This window comes from Pleurodeles waltl, chromosome 4_2 (genome assembly GCF_031143425.1).
Source record: "Pleurodeles waltl isolate 20211129_DDA chromosome 4_2, aPleWal1.hap1.20221129, whole genome shotgun sequence".
Classification (NCBI taxonomy): Eukaryota; Metazoa; Chordata; class Amphibia; order Caudata; family Salamandridae; genus Pleurodeles; species Pleurodeles waltl.
In genome coordinates this window covers 28,311,446-28,332,004 of record NC_090443.1, presented here as the reverse complement: position 1 = coordinate 28,332,004, position 20,559 = coordinate 28,311,446, and positions in this window count along the sequence as shown.

Below are 20,559 nucleotides of genomic sequence, written 5' to 3'. Positions count from 1 at the left end.
CTGAGGGGTTCCTATGGACCCTCCTCTTAGCACATCTTGGGCCATTACTCCCTGATCACATACACCAGGCTTACCTTGTGCATACAATGGCACCGGTGGACCAACAGTAATTGGCAATGATATTGCAGCTGGGGTCTGACCTGGTCCCAAACCTCGTGGAGCAGTGACTCCAAAGGTCTGATCTAGTGAAGCCGAGGCAGGTATTAAGGGAGTTACAGCTGCTGGGTTATATCCCGGTATCAGTTGTGGCTGCGGCTGGGGGAGCAATTGTGGAGTCGACTCAATCTGTACTAACCTCGATTTTGTATATATCGGGTCTGGCGGCAGATTTGTAGTAGTCTCTAGTACCGGGACGTCTGGATAGATTCTCTGTATCTGCGGTGGAGGTTGCAACTGTATCTGCATGTCTGGTGCAGTGGGTACACTGATACCATTCTGTATCAAAGCCGTATCACTAGTCTGTGCCGTATCATTAACTCCCTTCTCCTGCGTCTGGTTCCCAGGACCCATACTTGTTCTTGGGACATTATTGCTTACTGCATAAGGTGGCGGGCGATCATGTAATATTCGATCCATAAATTCTTCGTCGTCTGAATCATCTTCTTCTTCCCATGATCTCTTAGTTTCTTTAGGCTTACTAGAGCAGTTGTCTGTTTTACAGGTGGCTTTCTTTCCCTGTGTCTCATCTCCCTGTGTTATTGCTGGGAACAATTTTAACCCATCAACTTTTTCCCGTCTCCACATTTTGTTTTCATTATCCCATCTAGCTTCCGCATAAGTCTTTTCTGCTCTTTTTATTCTTTTTGGAATTTCTGTAGTCTCTGTTTAAGGGCCATTAAATCCCAAATTTCTAAAGCCTCATACTGAGCTGGCCTCGGAGGTGGTTTCTGTACACTTAACATCCACCTCAGATTTTCTAGCACTCTCGTATTGAACGTCCCTTGTTCTGGGAACGCCAAACATCCCTCTTTTTCTGTCAATTTGCGCCACTGTTTCATCCATAAACAAGGCACGACACCTTTTTCCTCCATAACTATGTAAGCCGGAGTTCCCTCAGGCGGTGTAGGTTCCCCTTCACTCGCCATAATGTATGCATCTCCTTTCAGAGCACTCTTAAAGGCCTTGACAAAATTCATTTTTAAGTTTTCTCTTATTTGTATTTAATCAGAAAGTGACTTTAGTTCCCAGGACACTCTTCACCCACCTTTCTCAACCTATTGCCTCTCACGAACGGCAGCCACCCCTCTCGACAACTGACCTATCTCAGCGCGGCACCACTGACGTCACACTCACACACTGCAGCTGACAAAGTCTTGCGGCTCGTCCGCCCATCACTAGATTCACACCAAACTAATGCAAAATTACTGCGAGCACCTTTAACAACAACACAAATTTGCCGGTTTACTACAGGAAGGGTAACACATTCGCTTCAGAACTTTACAGAGATTTCACTTGAAGCCTCGGCCGCTACTCTCTCCTTCTCAATTCCCGCATACGCAAGCAGAATTCGACCGCAAATCCTACTCTCGACTTGTCAATGGATCGTTCTAATGCACTTTAGAACTTGCCAAATCTCCATCGAAGGTTTCACACATACAATTTGACTCAAACTCGACTTGTCAACCACGCCCGATTGACCTATTAAACCGCACAAATTACAACATAAACCCAAGTGTCTCCCACACTTGTCAATATACTCCGGAGTCTTAGACCACGATGGGTCCGTACATAAACAAACAACCACGTGGATAATTTTGAGCACAAAGCGCCACACTCATATGAAGTACGCTGACTTTCCTGCTCTCATACTGCGCAGTACGCCCACTCCTTCTAAAGACAACATTACCTGGCCTAAATACACACAAACTTCACAATTCATCTGCAAAATGCATAAGCTGAGCAAGCGCAAACCCTACACCATACATGCTATGACGCCGAGAACATTCCCAACTCACTTAGGTAGGCTTCGAGGTCCCGGGAAAGTCATGGTGAATTTAGAAACACATCATACCTCCAATTTGCATTATCTCAGAAAAACAATTTAAACAATGATTCTTCGTCCTAGGGCCCCAAAGGGCCGAACCATCCTCTGCTACCAGAACTGTTAACGCGTCCTTTTATGGTATTTTATTACACATCAGGACCCGTTTTAGGCCAATTAATCTTTTGACCCAGTTGAGAGACACCGTAGGACGAGATAGCTAATCAATATATCAATCAATGCATCAATAATGTCATCAATATTTATCACGACAATGCATTTCACTTTAGTCAAAGTCATTAATCAATTCAAAGACGCTACCATGACCTTTCAGCCATGAATAACCACACCTTGTTTAGTAGAATTGTATGAATTTTATTCCCTATTAATTACAGTCTAATATCAAATGTGTTAATCTCAACACCAAGATACATAATAGCATAGTCACGATATGGCAACTTTGATAAGCTCTCATTAAAGCAAGAATCACGAACATCAGAACATAACACAGCGTGAACATAGATCAATTTAGCAGAGTGTCAATAACGCGTCAGTTCAACAAAACATAATCTTGGTCGTTTGTCTATTTGCGTCAGTTTGATGAACCCCTGTCCTAACCACTGATTAGCATTCGCATGTTGGTCTTCATGCAAAACAATTTATAACACCAATTTGGAAAACATCTAGCTAAGGTCTATGTCAAAAGCAAGCAGTTTGTACCTAGAAAGGAAAATCAAACAGACAAATGACAAATGCATTGTCATAATTACCCTCAAAGGATTAGGTCAGCGCACAGGATCAGCCTTCGTCTTCAGGACATCAGTCAAATCGCCATCAGTCAGAACTCAGCTCTGGGGCAAAAGGGCACTTCCCTCATAAGGATGTAAAGTGTAAATGGACAATCTAAGGGCAAAGATGGTTTAAGTAAACCACCAAGTCACCAAACAGAGTGACAGAGTTTCTGGATAAAATCAATAGCATTCCCTAACCCACCTAAATGACTTCTCGTGATATGGGTTTTTATCCCTTTTTCGTAGTACATTCCCCCAAAATTCTATTGGACATTTGCTATACCTCACTATCTTTAACCTATCATAGAACACATTAGGTAATCCTACTCTTCACCCCATATTATTTTATAAGTCCTTGATTGGTCTTCGTAATTGACTTCTTCAGAGGTGGCACGTCTGGTGTGATGTCATCCTTTTGTAATTCCTTGCACATCTTTTGGTCAGCAGTTCCATTATCTTCATCGGTTTGAATGACCTTTTACATTACATTAATCTACATTGTTTCATTTCATTTTTAACATTTAGGGCCTGATTACAACTTTGGAGGAGGTGTTAATCCGTCCCCAAAGTGACGGTAAAGTGACGGATATACCACCAGCCGTATTACGAGTCCATTATATCCTATGAAACTCGTAATACGGCTGGTGGAATATCCATCACATTTGGGACGGATTAACACCTCCTCCAAAGTTGTAATCAGGCCCTAAGTCTGTGGACGAGAGGAGATGGTGAGAACGGATCTAACATGGTTACATTCATCTTCCAAGTCGAGGAAAAAGAATAAACAGGGTCATGGCTCCTTGTGAGTCAGCACACTGAAAAAACAGAAAAATGCATTTAATATGAGAGCCAGGCAGCTAAGCTTCGGCTCATGCTAACTTAAAGCCTATGAGGTTTTCAATACAGATTTAATAACGCAAATGTTAGTATAAACTTATTTAAACATAATATAAACATTTTGATTATCATCATTAGTTTGCGTATACATTGGTTGCCACTCATTGTGGTCACTATTCAAGAGTACGTCTAAGCAAAATTACCATATAGTTTCTATGTGACAGGATCACACCTTAATTCATAAACATTTCATGTTAATATAGATTATATAAGATACGCTCTCTCAGTTGCACTGCATTATTTATTGCTGTTTCCTTTTTTATTAATTATGCTCTCTAAGAGTTAACCATATAGTTACATGACCATGCTTTTTTCAAATGCTATTCTCATTGTGCTGTCCTCTAGGGGCTGTTCTAAACATTATTGTCCTATCAACATATTAAAATATTTGTGGCACGGAAACTTGTTTCATAATGCTTTGCAGGGCACAACATTTACAAAACATGTTTGCTCATAACTCAGCCTCTGGTGGTCCTAGGACAATGATACCACCTTCAAAACATTGATCACAATGTGCTATTTCTGTCTACATCATCTCTGGGTCCCCACACTATGTTAGTGGAGAAATAATAACCCCTACCACCAATCATTATTGTTTTTAAGCTTTTTCATGGCTGGAACTTTTGTTTTACAGCTGGGCGAAGATATGATTTATGGGCTTTGTTTGTAATATCATTGCAATAGTCCTGCTAACCTTGAAAACGTGCAATGCATTATGCCCTCTTGGGACTAAATATATGGTTAAACTGCATTACTTTCTCCCATTCTTTTTTTCATGTGGTTATCCTCTCTAAGGGCTGATTGTATGGTTACATGACCATGTTTCTTCCAAATGCTGTTTTTATTGTAGTGTCTTCTGGGGGCTGTTCTGAGCACTACAGTCAACATACTATCATATTCGTGGTATGAAAACTCACCCCATAATGCTTTGCTGGGCATTACTTTTACAAAATATTTTTGCTCATAACTCAGCTTATGGTGGTCCTAAGACAATGGGACAATCTTCAAAACAGTCTTTAGGTCTACATCATCTCTGGCTCCCTACACTAGGTTAGTGGGGACCCCAAAATAATAACCCCTCTTACCATTCAGTGTATTTTAAGCTTTTGCATGGTTGTAACTTTTGTTTTTACAGCTGTGAGAAGTTATGTTTTAAATGCCTTATATGTAATATAATTGTAGTAAACCTATGAGTCCTAAGAGCGCTCTGTAGGGGCTAACTATATGGTTGAACTGTATTATCTTCTTCTGTTTTTTTATGGGGTTATCTTCTGTAAGGGCTAACAATATGGTTATATGGCGTGTTTCTTACAAATGGTATTTTTGTTATGGTGCTCTCTCAGGGCTGTTTTGAGCATTACAGTTTAATGCCAAAAGCCTATTTCTGATTACACTATGACTGTTTGAACACCCTTGATACGTTTGGGTGACCCTTCTAGTTTAATTTTCCTCTGTGGCTGTCTTTTCTATTTTTGGGGGGGGATTGTGCTAGCCAGCCAGTAACTCTGATGATGGGGTGATGAAAGTGGTATTCTATTGGAATTAGCATGGCAGATTTAAATTAGGATGCTAAATGGCAACATTTTCAGTTTTTGCTGCAGATAGAGGAAGAAGGTACATGGAAGAGCTTTTGTTATATGCAGGGCCACTGTAATTATATGGCAGGATAAGACGAAATTGTTTGGAAGGGTTGACCAATTTATGTGGCAAGAAAAGTCCAGTTATGAATTTGCAATGCCAATAGTGCCATCTCAAGCAAACGCGAGCCTATTGCATTGCAAATGCTTGTTTGGTCTTTGAATTTAGTATAACTAAACATGTTCGCGACATCACTTCCTGTGGTGCCATCAAATATACTGATTAGTTTTGGCTCCTAGGAAATTTCAAAACTTGGGGGCTCTGGAGGAGACAAAAGGTAAAAATATGGAGAGAGTGACGTGCGAGGAACCAGTCTTATACCATTAGACATCATGGTAAACATAAAGAGGGGACTGGAGCAAGCCACAGCGAGCACCGTGCAGCAGGAGACCGCTCCACCCCCCAGTACCTGTGCTCACTCCTCACTGCCTCTCACTAAATACATTTGCCTGCAGTGCTACGGGTGGAAATGCTCATAAAGAGAGAGAGAACTGGGAGACACTTGGTGAACTTCCCCTCATTTCTTTAAGTGGCCATCCCCGTGGAGAGATAGTGTGACCAAGGTTTGAGTAGAGACTTGGGCAGGGTGTTGAATACCCAGCTGTGGCTAGGTCTTACTTTTTAGATGTTTTTATCTCATCATAGGCTGTCTATGTGGCTGCCCTGGGGAAAGTCGTGCTACTGACCCAAGAAAGTTTGAGTTAAGAGTATGTGAAGACCAAGGCCTGTGAGTTAAGGCCGCAGTCTTAGAGCATCACCACTAGGTGGCAGCAAAATACAAAGACAAACTTAAAACATACTTTTAGGCCTATGAGCTGCTCCATTGGATCCTATTGCTTTCACCTAAGTGCTTGCTGAGCTGTATGGGGACACTGCTTTACAACTGTACACCTGTCTACTCTTGACTCCCTCCTGTGTGCCTCGCTCTGACGCAGACCAATTGGCTTTGCCGCTGCTTCTTCATAACGGTTCGGGATACATCCAGCAGCACAATTATATTTCGCCAAGAGCGCTAAACATCCGTGCACTGTTGGTCGTGAAATGGGTAGGGGTGCTGACTCTTGTCCATTTTGTTCCGGGGTTTTGTGGCAACAACAAGAGCACAGATCAGCAGGCTCTGCGCTTTAGGACTAGAGAGAGGTTATGGTTCAATAGTGTCAGTCTAACTTACAGAATGATGTTGCCATGCACTGCATTTAAATACACAAACACGCACATAAACCCCCGCCCCCTCACCCCAATAGTCCAAGGAGGTTCCAATTATTTATTGGAAACACCCTGTGAGGGTCCCCTGGAGTCTGAAATTCACTGAAACGGTCCTTACAATCTCTGGATTTAACAAAAGGGCCAGTGCTCAATTTGAGCCGGTGGTTGAAGGTGGGACCCCATTTGTGCAACAGGTGTAGTGACACCGGGGCCCACTGAACCATGAATATTGCTGTGTTTTATAATTCCATCAGCAGCGGGGGGCACTGGCGGCATTTCCCTTCCTTGCACTAGGGTCCATGAAACACTGGCTACGTTACTGGGCCCACCACCACTGTTTTTTGGGGACCAGCACTTTTTTTGCCTCAACAAACTTCGATCCAGAGCAAAAGGGAGAAAAACACAAAAGGGACAAAGAAGAAGAAATACATAAATGGCAAAACCATGACAAAGGAATGAAAAAAAACTTCAAATACTCAAATAAAAGTGGGGGGTGTCTGGTTGTGGAAAAAAAAGGTAGGAGGTGGAACCAAGACTACACAGCCTTGGTATTTGGTACCCGAACTGCGATACCACCTGTTGGGAGTTTCTTAATACAGCTTTGGGTCCTGGCACTTATTCTTTTACAAATTAAGCACTGACACGAACGAGTTTTACATGGGTCATAACCGTTTTCGGTTGCTCAAGGAAACACAAGGTCATATTCAACAAGGAACACCTCGGGCAGGACTCCCGCCAACAGCATCAAACAGGCAGTGTTGACATATCAAACTCTTGACACGCCTGTGCACACTGCGAGCTGGCATCTACCCCTACTTGCCGGAGAGGAGGCCAGAGTGGAGAACAATGGAGAAGAAAAACTAAACAAACAAATGCAGGAGCGCAGCCATCAGCCCCCACCCACCTCAGTGAAATCAAACAATCTTATAAGCACCCAAACAGTGTTTTGCAAAATAGTGTCAGGACCTCCTGTCCAACAAGAGTTCCCAACAGGCAAGCTGGGCGACTAGCTTGCACACTGGGGGCGCAGAATGATGCTCAGGGTGGTGGGTCCACGTAGGAGAGCTTGCCGGTCAACCAGCATACTAAGTTAAACTGGGCGCCAAATTCTAAGAAAGAAAAGAAAAAAAAGAATCAAGTTTTGGAAAATAAATTTCGCTATGCTAGTTGAGGAACTGCAGGGAATCGTGCCCAGAATTACGTCACTACTTAGGGAATTGTCTTAACCTATAATCCACTTTAATGCTGCAACCTGAAGTTAACGAGACCCCCAAGTACTGTTAACTCCTGGGGATGGCATTAACACCTTTCAGCACACACGCATAAAGAGACACCAAGGGCCAGAATTACAAGGCCCTAGCATCACCGAAGCGTCACTTTTTGCGACGCTCCAGTGGCGCTAACCACTTCTCCATATTTCCAAGGAGGTGTAACTACACTTTTTGTGGCTTTATGCCGCCTTGTAATTATGGGCCCCTCTGACGCAGTTTTCTGTGTCAGAAGGGCGTGCAATGGGTGTTGCAGTGGGTGCTCCACAGCAAAACCCATTGCTTTTGACGCTGCTCCAGATTTACAAGAATTTGTAAATCTGAGGCTGCGCCAAAATCTAAAGCCATCCCAAGGGTGGCATTAGCATGGCACGATGAGGAGAAATACTTTTATTCCTCCTCGTTTTCTGCTTTTTCTATGTGTGCTGCATTCTGCAGGACACATAGAAGAAGCAAAATGCCATGGATGATTGTTTATGTGCAGGAAGGGGCACCTTCCTGTATATACACAATCACACCCCCTAACGCAGACACTCTTGCACTATGGTGCAAGGATGCCTGCATTGGCACAGACTGCATAATTTAGCATCAGCGCAGACCAGTGGGACACGCAGGGGTGTGCGGTATTCTTGTAAATATGGAGCATGCCTCTGTTTCAAAACTGGCACAGTGTGGTGCTGCTAATTTTGACGCAGTACTGCGCTGCACCAGTTTCTTGTAAATCTGGCCCCAAGTGTCAGTACTGACACGTCTGAGGTGCTTTGTGATCGATGACACTACATTAGGTGCTAGTTAGAATGATGTTAGCACGTCTGACCTTATTTGGTTTCTCATCTCTAATTTATAATGGGACGCGTTAGAGGTTCAATGGACATTTTGACAGTACTTAGAGTAAATCCCACCATAGGACTCAATTTCAATACCAATCAATAATAATATCAATCAATAGTATCAATAATCTTTGGAGTCAATAATTCCACACACCATGACCCCCTTGGCCATGAATAACCACACCTTTTTTGTAAACGTTAGAGTATTTATTTCCCTTTATTAACAATGCTATTATCACGTAACTTAGTCTCAAAATCAGCTGATATATATACAGAAACAACACTGGTTGACCAAATCTTCTAAAGTATCTCAATTTAACCAAAGCATGGATCACTACGCATTCTAGAATTACAATACAAATCAATAGCAAGAATAACTGCACAATAGAAATAGCATACATTTAGATACAGCAAAGAAACAACATCAACTGTCGTTAATAATTAGCAAACAGCTTCTGTGGGTCTCCTAGCTAACCTTCTGATTAGAATTGCATGTTTGGGCTTCATGCAAAACAATTTAGCCAGCACAAATTTGGGAAAACATCTAACTATGGCTCTATCAAAATTAGCAGTTGGTTCCTAGGAACAAAAGACAAATTACATCAAACAATAACATTGATTAATACCTCTCCTCGGTATGGATCAGCAAGCCGAGACTGTCTTCATCAATTGGACATCTGTTTGGTCCGCATCGTACCATGAACGGGGAATGGTTTAGAACAGGGAGTTCTAAACTATCTGAACCATATGTAAAGCATAGTCTAAGGACCGGCATTCAGCATCAAAAGTCAATGCAATAAAACAATAAAGTTAAAGACCGAATTCTCTAAGTAAAGGAAATCAAGGCGAATACACCTCATCGGTGGAGAAGGAAACCAGGAATAAGCCTCTCTTCCCTCGGTGCGGTCAGGATAACTTAAAATCATCTAAAACTCTGTTGTCACTGGTCAAAGAATCGTAAGTTTACATTTAGTCCAATGAATGTAGAACTTCAAATCTAAGATATAACTAAACGGTCTTTCACATGTCGATGATTGGCACCTCTTCTCCTGTTCCCATCATCGTATTCGTTAGGTAACAATTTTGTATCTCTGTCCTTCAGTAGGGTGCATACATTGTTAGTTCCTGGGAACATCGCTTTCACACACACTAAATTTTACATTGTAACGATAGCCAGTACAGCATATTCTAGTGAACAGTTCTCATGGGAAAATAAACCATCTATTAGCGTTTGGTCAACTCAGTGAAACAATGCAAGTATTAATTTCTCTAAACAGCCCTTTTATGTGACTTTTTTAAGCAGGGCAACTTAACATGAGGTTGTGCAACTAGGCCCAAGACCTCGCTAACTTAAGGCCTACAATTAATAAAGCACATACATAATACGTAATCATTAATATAACATACTACTACATTAATGTAAACATGAGCACATCGATTCATTTAATAAGCAATTAATAAGGACACTTTGCGATTTCTAGTGGCCACTCAAGTATGCACATTTTCAAAGTTGTGCGTTATTTTCTATATTAATTCATTTTCTATGCAGGTTTAACATTCAGAATACATGAATATTGATTAGTAAAAATTCAGCATTCACAATGAGGACCGCCAGTACTACAGTCATGGACCCCTTTCACAGTCATTCTAGGTCAGGACTTTCTGAGGCACCTGTCTTAGCAACTGATGCACCCGGGAACCATACATCCTCCTCAGCAGTTTTCCCCAGAAGGTAAGCAACTGAAAACTGCAGGGCAACTGCGACAGGCCCTACTTCGAAATTGTGGATGAGTCTGTTACTGCCCCTATGGAAATTCCAAAGCAGGGACTAGTTGGGCCCTTGTTCCGGTGCACAAGCTCTGCAGAGGACCTACTGGGGGGAAGGTAGGGGCGCAACACAGGCCCCTGCAGCCCCTCCGGTGCAGGCAACCACCAGCCCTTCGGGGGGGGCTCCGAAACCTTCAGCATGGATGTCATTTAAGGGTCACCAAGTGTCACAGCGTGACCCCTGGCACTGCTTTTGCAACCCCTGCCCTGGAAGGGGGAAAAATCAGTGCCTGGAACACAGGGACAGCTTGTGCTAATGGAGGTTTGTTGGAGCTCCACTTTTCTGGTTTTCTGTCAAATTGTTTATAACACAAATAGTGAATAATAATATTCACAATTAATGTAATAGACAAGGGAGTACATTAGCTGGATATGACGCTATCTAGTAGCTAAGTTAAGTAAAAAATGCTTTTAAATATATGTTGTATGCATGCTTGTAGCTGAGTGTGTTTATGTGATGGTGTATGAATGTGTGTGTATGTATGTGTGTGTGAGTGAAAGTAAAGGTCAGCTGAAGTGCAACGTTCCTTCCTCATCCCCTGGCGTTTTGGTGAATTGACGCTGATGCCCTTCAGGGGGACCATTCAGCCCAAGGCCAATAAATACATAGCTGCCAAGGTTTCAGATTGCTATGTGTGACATTTTCATGATTTAAGTATAATTATGAGTGAAATTTAAAATGAGTGACACTTTCTCAAGAGCAAAATTAAGCCTGCTCGATGCCTTTAAATACCATAAGTATCCATCCAACCCAGTCAGTTGAAGCCATTCTGGCCCCAGATAAAGAGACCAGAACCAGCCTATAACACTGCTACCTGGCTGTTTCTTTTTAATCTGCCTGACTAGTATTTAATGTCTCAGCGCGAAATTCACCTAAAGCTGGTATCTTTACCTCTTACCAGTGCACATTTAAAACATTTGAACATTTAAAATGGCAAACATGAGTAACCCACTTTAAAATGTGTTGCAGATCTGCTTTGATGGATCGTGACTGACAAGTCATAGAAGGCAGAAAAGCAGTGTTAACAAGCATTTGCAATGCAATAGGTCATGCATTTACTTGAGTTGGAACTGTTGGCTTTGTAAATGCATAATTGATTTTTTTTGCCACATAAATTGATCAACACTGTCATATATATTTGGGTCCTTTTTACCACACAATTCTAGTGGGCCTGCATTTAACTAAAGAGCTAGTAGACCTACTGGAATATTTTTTCAAACATGGCCCTCATAACACAAACCACTCCCCAAAACAAAATAACATTTCCAACAACAAGAGAACTTAAAGATACACTGAATGGTGGGATAGGTTATTATTTTGAGGTCCCCACTCACCTAGTGTAGGGACCCAGAGATGATCTAGTCAGAAAGAGCATGATGTGGTTAAAGTTTTGAAGGTGCTTTCTTTGTCCTAGGACTACCACAGGCTGAGTTATGAGCAAAAATGTTTTGTAAAAAGAATGCCCTGCATTTGCATTATGGGCCAAGTTTCCAAGTGCCTCGAATATGTAATGCTCAGAACAGCCCATAGAGGACTCCACAATAAAAATAGCATTTGTAAGAAACATGGTCACGTAGCCATATAGTTTGCCCCTAGAGAGCATAACCACATGAAAACAGAATGGCAGAAAGTAACTCAGTGCAATAATATATTCAGCACCTAAAGAATGTAGTGCATTACATATTTTAAGGGCTAACATATCTACTATAATGATATAATAAATAAGGCCCTTGTAACACAAGCTACTCTCAGCCATAAAAAAGATTAAAAAGACACTGAATGGTGGGAGGCACTAACCTAGTGTGGGGTCCATGAGATGTCCTAGACAGAAAGAGTGTGTCATGCTGAACTTTTTGGTGGTGGCCCCATTGTTCTAGGACCACCACAGGCAGAGTTATGGGCAAACTTGTTTTGAAAAAAATGCCCTGCAAAGCATTATGGGACGAGTTTCCCTGAGTGCAGTGAATACTGTAGTATTGGCTCTCCCACTGTGCCAGGAGAGCTGCTTTGATGATTCCTATGTTTTTATTTAGATAAATCATTTACCAATTACAAGGGTTTTTAGAAAGCCATGGAGCACGAAGGGGAGAGACAAAAGCAAAATTGAAATGGCTCTGATTAGGTAACAGTGTGAACAATGTGACGAGTGCCCAATACCGCCAATGGAGTTTGCATGGTTCGCGCTCAAAGTACCATGGAGCATGAAGGGGCAAGACAAAAGATAAAAGTATAGTTTGCCCTCCCAAAAGTACATCAGCAATCGTGCAGTAAGTCTGCAAGGCGTAACAAAATAGTCTCAAGGCGGGACAAACGTAAAGCATTTAACGATGACATCAAGGGATTGTTGAAAGGCAAGCACAGAAACAAATGAAAGTGATGGGCGTGAGATGGGAGTGTTTAAAGCTCACATAATAGATTACAGCATGTCAAAAAGCAGCGCTTACACGTTGCCATGCTCGAACTAAAAATTAATATGGACTATTCAGTATAAAATCCTATTTACAATGTGTGGGCTTTTGCAGTATCTTAAAACATGAACAAAGTGCTGGTATTATTCCCTGGGAAAGGTAGCGACCCTTCCATCATATCCTTCGCCACCTTATCCCATGCACAGCCAAACTTACCTGTGCAAGTGCCGCCTCAATAACTCGCTGCTAGGATGAAAGCCAGTTTGTTTTCATTGGGCCTGCTGAGGTTGGGGACGACTAGGTGGTGCTCTTCTGTGCTGAATATTGCACAGAGAGTCCAGGCCTGGCGCAACAGTATTGCTTCATTCATCCCGTATGGCGATCCGTGGCTGCTGAAATAAAGCTGTGCCCGCTACCCCTAATCTCACCGTGAGCGAGCCTTGGAGCCAATCACCACCTGCTGTGTCGCAAGCTGGGGAGCAGGTGCCTTGGAATTGCAAGAAAATAACAGCACAAAATAAAATGATGGACAGAGTGGTGGAACTTTTCAAACAGTCACCCCAGTCACAGATCTGGGTTTTATCCATTGATATTTTGTTTGCCACGTCTCCCCAGTTTGGGCCCAGCCATATGCAAATCAGTCTTGACCCTGTTCCCCACTGCAAGAAAATAAAACAGGTCAGGTGCGCCCCACCGCCCCCAAATCCATGTGGATACTCACCGCCGGGTCTGTCGTTATGTGAGACACAGTAGAACCACGTGGTACGCAGAGTCCTGGGCACTGGCTGAGCTCAGCTCTTTAATTCATTTATGAGTGTAGCATCCGCCCATAATAAATTGAAATAAAATATATCTTTGAGGCTGTGGACATAACCAGGTTTAATCTTTATTTTGGTGTACGGCTGAGCAGATCGAACCTGCCGTTTACAAGCAGTTCCTACCAGATGAGCCATTTACAGCAGCATATACACCTCATTGACCCTAAATACACACTGGAACTATACACTGCAAACAAACATGCAGGGGGGCAGGAGATGGGCTGATGAGCATGGAGGGCAGCAGCCGCTTGCAAACCTCCCTGAACTCTGATGCAAAGAGCACTGCCGGCCACGCACACCATGCCATCGCTACAAGAGACATGCCAGCACAGTGTTCTATGTTCTCCACTGGCAGCACAGGACAGAGCAGTAGCTGTCAGCAAACGTGCAATATTCGGACCCCGGACAGTTTCACCACCGGTTTGGAGGTGAGGGTGGAGCTTTGGAGTAAGAGTGACTACAAGCCAAGTCACCGCCAGAAGATCCATGATACACAAATCTACTTTCTGATATGGGATATACAGAAATAATCCACCAATAAATAGGTGTAGTAATCCTTTATTAGTAACACATTAGGTGTGTACTGGCACATTTGTCTATGTAAGGAGTGGCACCAGGGAGTCAATCCTGGTCCTGATGAAAAGCCTTGGGGTAGGCTTGTAACATGTAATACTGGAAAGACAGGTACATAGCACACCACCCTTTTCAGTCCCCCCACTTTTAACCATACTGCCACTAGAATAGGAATTAAAACATTGGTTGTCCGAGGAGGCAGGAATTTTTAGTTTTCATGACACCCCACTCCTATTTTGTATACCATCATAGTGAATTACATATTAAGTGCTCCCACGTATCTGCCGGTCGCAGTGCACCTTGTTGTGCAACGGAACGGGATGGACCCGATGATGAAGCATGCCACCAAGGCGTAACCCTGGTGGGTGAGGGTTTTCATAGGACACCACATAGTTTCCAGGTCATTTTGAACGGTTAACTGTACAGGTTAGGGTTGGGCTTTTGTTAGGTTTATTTGATCAGTTGTGGAGGAGGACGAGCTCTTGCCTGCATTTTTCCTCTTCCCTCCCTCTGAGATTCTGGAGCAAACTTGCAGCGCCATACTAAAGCATGCCCTGGAGAGATCCCAGGCCGCATTAAGATGCGTGACTAGTGCATTTTAGCGCGGTGATGCGGACATCAACACTAAAATGCGTTAGTCTAACCCCTGATGTATGGTACTTGGCAGGACTGTAAATGTATGTGAGATATCGGAGACTAAACGGCCACGTATCCCATTCTGCAGGGCGGTGGGGAGGGGCATCTTTTTTATATTACCCACAGGAGTAAGGAGGTGGTGCTCGAGCAGAGAGAGAAGCTTTGACAAGCAGACATGTCACCAAGAGGCTTTACAGAATATACGATTTAAATAGTTCTGATGCACAATAGTAGCTGAAACCTGGATGTAGTTAAACCAAGACGTTAACTTGCAAGTTGAGGTCAGGGCCACTGGAACTATGCAACAGGGCAGAACCAACTGTTATCGCTGACTGAGCAAAGATTCTACCTCTTTAACAATAGTTAATCATTCAAATAAAGCAATAGGCAATTGAAAGGTGCCTAGTCCACTTTCGCAAAGGGCCGTCCACCACATAGCAACACAAGTCCCTGTGTTTTAAGTAACTTTTGATCTGTTTCAGCTAGAAAAATACATTTTTTGGATAGACATGCAAATTATGCAGCAGTTCTGGAGTTATGTGGCAAATCCATAGTTATGTGAAAAATGCCACAGCCGCAGAATCGCATAATTCCAGTGGCTCTGCTAGTAGTGGGTCTCAGTGTCCCTTAGACAGTACATTGGCAACGGTGTGGTTTTCTTCATGCTTGCTCTTCTACTCACTTTCTCCCTTCGTTTCATCTTCTCATAACCTCTATGCCCTTGTCGGAGGATCCCCCAATAAGCCAAGGCTTAATTTGGAAAGAATAGTGTTGGCATCATCTAGTGTTGTAGCTGCTGCTAGCCCTGCCAAGAAATTATTTTGAAAAAATGGGGCAACCCAGTACCCTGGGACCAATATAACAAAAAATGTTTTGGTCCTTCTGGGGGAAGGATATGAATTAACCTCCACGACAGTGGTTGTACCATAAAGAACGTTCTGTACCAATGAGGTTTGTGAGTAATATATTACATTTATTAGAAACGTAAATTCAACAATTTAAAGTAAAGTAATCGAGGTGCTCCTGTATAATGGCGCAGTGTGAGTGAATTATGTGTTAGTATAAGTGTTGCAATGCTATTTACATGAAAACTAAAACCAAACTGTGGTTAAAAGCATGAGGTCTCAAATAAGCACCTATAACCATAGGTACTGTGAGCCTGCTGAATTTTTCAAAAGTCAATCTACAATTTCTAATACAATGTGTTCGTTTCAACCCCAATCAAAGAAATTAATTCAGGTGGGTCATCATCAGGACAGAATATTGAAATAGGAAACACCCCTGTTTGATTGTACTCAGACACACCCTAGTCGTGTTCACAATAAAACTTTACCAATTTGCCTTCCATCTCATGTAGCCCTGGTGTGTTGTTAATAATATAATTTTTTTACTTTACCATCTAAGGGCTTCATGAAGGTCTTAGATCCTTCCATAAAATTGAGCCAAGTGTTTGAAGTCCTTTTTAAATACTTGTTGGCGTGGTCCTATGTTAAAGTTAAGGATCTGCTGCCCTGATTTAATCAGGTTAAATGCTTTGGCTGGTAGTTCAGCACGGTAAATCCAAGGCACTAGATTTGAAAGGATCTTCCGTTTGCCGTGTGTGTTGAGCAATCTGGGGGCTAGTCGGATAAAGAAATGGGAGATTTCCATTGCTTCCATAGGTGTTATAAAGATCTTCTTATGCACAGTGTAGGTTGAGGCACTCCTGATATATGGTTTGAACTGCTCCATTGCGCTAACATATATGCCAATCTCAAAGCCAGCCTAAAGAGTTATTCTCTGCCCCTCAAAAACAGACCACACGAAACTCTAGTTTTCATTCTATGTGTAAGGAGTATGGCAAAAATGTTGATTCCCGTACTGTGCCCCTGAAAGGGCTAATGAGTTTGATAAATGCAGCTGTGAGAGATCTCTGAAGTCTCAGATCATTGCAGGTTTTGAATCCTCGTCTTTTTCACTCTGCGGGCATAAAGTGACGGACCACCACAAGCAGGGTAACGCCGATTACATTTATGGCAGATTGCTTACTGGCAATTTTCATTACTCTTATACTCGTTCTCATCTTAGCCACTACCAGTGCACAATTAGGCCAATACTTCTTTACCTCTGTGGCCTTTGTGCTTACCCCTGTGATTACTTATGAAGTATACACAACACAAAGCCTTTGAAAATATAAGATACCAAAATCAACTAAATGAAATAACCATGACCATTTAATGTATAAATTGTGAGCCAAAGCATAAACAGAAATGTAGTTATATGTATGGATCAAGTTCATATGACGTTGCAGAATTTAGAACCCTGAAGCAAAACTTTCTTCAGCATTCATAATACTTCACAAACGATAATGCTTAATAAACTTATGCTCAGATGCCCAAGTCCTAGCTCTGCAAATCTCTTTAAATGAAATGCAGCCCAAGAAGCTGAAACACCTCTGTAAAGAAATGGCTCCCTGTTGCAGTTACCCCCCACTTTTTGCCTGATACTGATGCTGACTTGACTGAGAAGTGTGCTGGGACTCTGCTAACCAGGCCCCAGCACCAGTGTTCTTTCACCTAAAATGTACCATTGTCTCCACAATTGGCACAACCCTGGCACCCAGGTAAGTCCCTTGTAACTGGTACCCCCGGTACCAAGGGCCCTGATGCCAGGGAAGGTCTCTAAGGGCTGCAGCATGTCTTATGCCATCCTAGGGACCCCTCACTCAGCACAGACACACTGCTTGCCAGCTTGTGTGTGCTAGTGGGGATAAAATGACTAAGTCGACATGGCACTCCCCTCAGGGTGCCATGCCAACCTCACACTGCCTGTGGCATAGGTAAGTCACCCCTCTAGCAGGCCTTACAGCCCTAAAGCAGGGTGCACTATACCACAGGTGAGGGCATAGGTGCATGAGCACAATGCCCCTACAGTGTCTAAGCAAAACCTTAGACATTGTAAGTGCAGGGTAGCCATAAGAGAATATGGTCTGGGAGTCTGTCAAAAACGAACTCCACAGCTCCATAATGGCTACACTGAATACTGGGAAGTTTAGTATCAAACTTCTCAGAATAATAAACCCACACTGATGCCAGTGTTGGATTTATTAAAAAATGCACACAGAGGGCATCATAGAGATGCCCCCTGTATTTTACCCAATTGTTCAGTGCAGGACTGACTGGTCTGTGCCAGCCTGCTGCTGAGAGACGAGTTTCTGACCCCATGCGGTGAGAGCCTTTGTGCTCTCTGAGGACAGAAACAAAGCCTGCTCTGGTGGAGGTGCTTCACACCTCCCCCCTGCAGGAACTGTAACACCTAGCAGTGAGCTCCAAAGGCTCAAGCTTCGTGTTACAATGCCCCCAGGGCACTCCAGCTAGTGGAGATGCCCGCCCCCTGGACTCAGCCCCCACTTTTGGCGGCAAGTCCAGGAGAGATAATGAGAAAAACAAGGAGAAGTCACTGGCCAGTCAGGTGGATTACAGACTCCACAGGTATTGGAGGAGGCATCGTGCCCAGAGTGCAGCGTGAACACTAGCTCGACACGGATCCGGCACTGTCAATGGGCCAGCGGTGCTTGAGACGGCGGGGCCCAGCGGAGCGGTGCTTGACAGGAAGGGCCCAGCGGAGCAGTGCTTGAGACGGCAGGGCCCAGCGGAGCGGTGCTTGAGACGGCGGGGCCCAGCGGAGCGGTGCTTGAGACGGCGGGCCCAGTGGAGCGGTGCTTGACAGGAAGGGCCCAGCGGAGCAGTGCTTGAGACGGCAGGGCCCAGCGGAGCGGTGCTTGAGACGGCGGGGCCCAGCGGAGCGGTGCTTGACAGGAAGGGCCCAGCGGAGCGGTGCTTGACAGGAAGGGCCCAGCGGAGCGGTGCTTGAGACGGCGGGGCCCTGTTCAGCGGTGCCTATCTTCACGGCGGGGCCCTGTTCAGCGGTGCCTATCTTCACGGCGGGGCCCTCTTCAGCGGTGCCCTTCTGCACGGCGGGGCCCTGTTCAGCGGTGCCCTTCTGCACGGCAGGGCCCTGTTCAGCGGTGCCTATCTTCACGACGGGGCCCTCTTCAGCGGTGCCTATCTTCACGGCGGGGCCCTCTTCAGCGGTGCCTATCTTCACGGCGGGGCCCTCTTCAGCGGTGCCCTTCTGCACGGCGGGGCCCTGTTCAGCGGTGCCTATCTTCATGGCGGGGCCCTGTTCAGCGGTGCCTGTCTTCACGGCGGGGCCCTCTTCAGCGGTGCCTATATTCACGGCGGGGCCCTGTTCAGCGGTGCCCTTCTGCACGGCGGAGCCCTCTTCAGCGGTGCCCTTCTGCACGGCGGGGCCCTCTTCAGCTGTGCTTGTCGTGTCTTTCAAGGGAGCCTGACCTGGCCAGGACTCCCTGCTTAGTCGCCCTCCGACCGTCCAGTTGCTGGACCCTTCTGTGACGGAGTCCTGGGCCCGTGGGTGTCCTCCGTCACACCCGGGATGGGGCTTGTGGGGCCCTCCTGCTCCGCGCCCCTGCTGGCTGACTTCTCCGCCCTGCTGCCCTTGCCCTCCTTAGATGAGGCTCTCTGGCCCTTGCCTCCCCTGGATGTTGTGGCAGGTGAAGGCCCAGGACTTTGCTCCTTGGGGGCAGATGTGTCAGCCTTCTCGCGGCGGCCCTTGGCTTTACGGGTCCTCTTACCAGGGGGGGGCTGGCTGTCCCCTTGCTGCTGGCCGAAGTGTCAGTGCTGGGAAAGGGTGGACTCCAAAACCCATGCACAATGTTGAGACTTGAAGCAGGGCTGGTGGTGGCTGAGGTGCTCTTGGGACTCTTCCCAGATGGAGGGGGTGGGTCAGGTGGGGCAAAGAGGTTAACTGTGGAGAGGTAAAGTTTTTTAGGACCAAGGTAAAGGGTAGGTTTAGTGGTTATGGGAGTGGAGGAAGAGGATGTGGTTGTAGGAGAGTCAGGTGTGCTGTCTGTGGGTCCAGGTGCTTGTGACGTAGGCTGTGGTGAGGTGGTTGGCTGTTGGGTGGGTGGCTGCCTGCGTTTGTGTGTCTTGGAAGAGGGGGTGACAGACACACTGGGAGAGGGCACAGGGGACGTGTAAATGGCAGTGGGGGTGGTGACTGCACGTGTGCGGACTGTACTGGAGGGTGTGCTGGTGGTGGAAGTACTGGCTGATGGTGGTGTGCATGCAGGTGTGAGTGGAGACGTCACAGGGAGGGAGGAGGGAGACGAGGAGGAGGGGGACACAGAGGTGGTAGTGACTGTTGCCATGTCTGCATCTGGGTGTTGCTTGGGTGAATGCTTGTGGGATCTGTGGTGCTTATGTCTGGATGAGCTGCCCTTGGGTGTTGAGGTGTGTGCAGGCTGGTCAGATGGTGTGGATGGGATAGGCTGAGGAACAGGAGACAGAGACAGGGAGGAGGCAGTTAGTAGAGGGAGGCTGGAAACGGGGACAATGGCTGCCGTCAGTGCTGAGGCCAGAGCAGTGAACGATCGTTGATGGGCAGCCTGACCCGAATGAATGCCCTCCAGGTATGCATTGCTCCGATGCACCTCCCTCTCTACCCCCTGGATGGCATTCAAAAGGGTAGACTGCCCAACAATGATGGTCCTCAGGAGGTCAATGACCTCCTCACTGAGGGCAGCAGGGGTAACAGGGGCAGGGGCTGAGGTGCCTGGGGCGAAGGAGATGCCCGCCTTCTTGGGCGAGCGGGCACGGAGCGAAGGCTGAGGGGCTGCTGGGAGGG